The sequence below is a fragment of the Otolemur garnettii genome, unplaced genomic scaffold (genome assembly GCF_000181295.1).
Source record: "Otolemur garnettii isolate 467f Iridium unplaced genomic scaffold, OtoGar3 scaffold00020, whole genome shotgun sequence".
NCBI lineage: Eukaryota > Metazoa > Chordata > Mammalia > Primates > Galagidae > Otolemur > Otolemur garnettii.
In genome coordinates this window covers 9,658,215-9,660,634 of record NW_003852415.1, presented here as the reverse complement: position 1 = coordinate 9,660,634, position 2,420 = coordinate 9,658,215, and the positions used below count along the sequence as shown (strand labels likewise).

General features: G+C 32.0%; 1 non-coding gene across 1 annotated transcript; it reads right to left on the bottom strand.

Annotated features, from left to right (window-relative positions):
• Positions 1-260: 260 nt before the first annotated feature.
• LOC111724265 lies at positions 261-464 on the bottom strand. Its single transcript, XR_002772591.1, has one exon. It is a non-coding gene; the product is annotated as a small nucleolar RNA SNORA73 family (small nucleolar RNA).
• Positions 465-2,420: the final 1,956 nt, after the last annotated feature.

Below are 2,420 nucleotides of genomic sequence, written 5' to 3'. Positions count from 1 at the left end.
ACTAGACAAATTCCAAATTCAAGGAACTGCAAAACACCAAAGGAAAAAATTAACACGTTATTGGCAAAGTAGAAGAAAATTGACATGTAATAGATAAAGACCTATGATGTAGATGCATATATTTTCAAAATCCTAATGGGGCATTACAAATCACTGTCAAAAGATAGCACTATTCAGTAAAATTGTTTTTCTTTTTAAAGGGAAAGAAGTAATGATTAGCTTCTCAAAGATCATCCTTTAACCTGAAAGTTTAGTACAGTACATGTTTCCTGCATGGTTTGTCTCCCTAGTCATTGTCCACAGGACTCTGAGAAGTTGTAGGAATATGCAGGTGCAGATGCAAGGCCCAGCTTCATCTCCAACATTGTGGAAAGGGACTGTACATCATGGGGTGGAGCCCTATGCTCCTCTACGTGACTTGGACAGAGCCTGGGTAGAGTGACTTCCCAGGGTATCCATGTTGGAAAGTAAAATTGTTTGGTGATAATTGATTCTTTATATAAAAAAAGAAAAAGAAAAGAAAATGGAATTATTTCCTCACACCATACACATAAAACAATTCCAAATAATCAAAGGGCTTTAAAAAATGCATGCAAATATTTAAATCCTTACAGAAAAACATCAAAGAATATAAAAGATATTTTATCCCTTATATTAAAAGATATTTTCTAAATTAAGATTACAAAATTTCTACTAATTACAAAATTTTACAAAGTAGATAAATTTGATCACTTAAAAATTAAGAACTCTGTCACCCAAAAAGCACATTAAGAAATTTAAAAGACAAGCATACACTTGGAAAAATTATTTAAAGTGAATTAATAAATAGGCTATAAAGATATATAAAGGAAACTTATAAGTCACTCAAAAAACACAACCCCATAGAACAATGTGCAAAAGATATGAAAAGAAAGAGAAAATCCAAATGAGACATAATTACACAAATAATTGTTCAACCTTATTTGAATCAGAGGTAAATAAAAAGGTATAATTTTGAATCCATTAGATTGCCAAATATAAAGCCTAATAACAGAAAATATTAAAAATTGTGTATATTAATGAAAGCACATGTGCACAAAATTTGATATTATCTTTGAAAGCTAAGTATTTTAATATTCTATGACCCAGAAATTCCACTTCAAGGTATATGATAAAATCAGATCTTTAACATGTATACTAAGCTTCCTAATGTAGCACTGTTCATACGATCCAGAAATTCCATTTCAAGGCATATGCTAAAATCTGATCTTGAACAGGTATACCAAGCTTCCTAATGTAGCACTGTTCATAGTAGTACTATATAAGTGAAAATAGTGTAAGTATTTGTCAACAGAAGAATGGGTAAATAAATGTTAGAGTATTTACACAAGATCAAATTTGGTAGTAGAAGTTAGGATTCTAGAACTATAGGTGAAAACATATGGAAGTGTGATGATTAAGTTTGCAAACTTCCACCATGCATTTATGTTGGCAGCACTGTACAAACAACTCAGTAAGGTTTCATAACCTTGATATATCAGTGTTTCACATTTGTATTTGTGTGAACATGTAGTAGTGTCTTCATCTGAACATGTAGCAGTATTTATATTTGTGTGAACATGTAGCAGTGTCTGGCATTCATTACTGTTTTGTGTTTCTCAGACTAGAGAAAATGTCACTGATGAAGAAAAGTCAGGGAAGCTACTTAAATGTGAGCTGACAAAAATATTGCAAAATTTAATTGAATTATGCATCAAAATCATTTGCTGACTGTATGAAGCATAGTAGACCAAGAAACCATTGATGGAGAAACAGGAAAATCTTAACTGAAAATCTTGGCCAGCAACTCATGGCTCTTGCATCACAACAATGTACTAACTCACATGGCACTGTCTACAAGGGAGTTTTTAACCAGAAAACAGATAAAAATGTTGGAACATCCTCCCTACTCACCTGATCTGACCTCCAGTGACTTATTTTTTTACCTGAAGATAAAAGAAATACAGAAAAGAAGAAATTTTGATGACATTCAGGACATCAAAGGTAATAAGACAATAGCTTTGATGCCTAGTCTAGAAAAAGAGTTCCACAATTGTTTTGAAGAGTGAATGAGGTGCTGGACTTGTTGCATAGCTTCCCAAGCAGAGTATCTCGAAGGTAACCATAGTGACATTAAGCAATGAGGTATGTAGCACTTTCTCTAGGATAAGTTTGTAAACTTAATTGTCAGACCTCCGTATGTCAGTCTTAAAAATGTTGAGTAAAAATGTTTCAGAAAACTATACACATATGCATAGGTATATATTCATATGCCATATATGTATGAAGATGTATGTAGGATATCATTTTTAAAGAAGACTTCAAAGATAGTATTTAAAATCCTTGCATACCTGAACATACCATTTGAAAATAAAGAATCTAAAACAAAATTAAGGTAATAG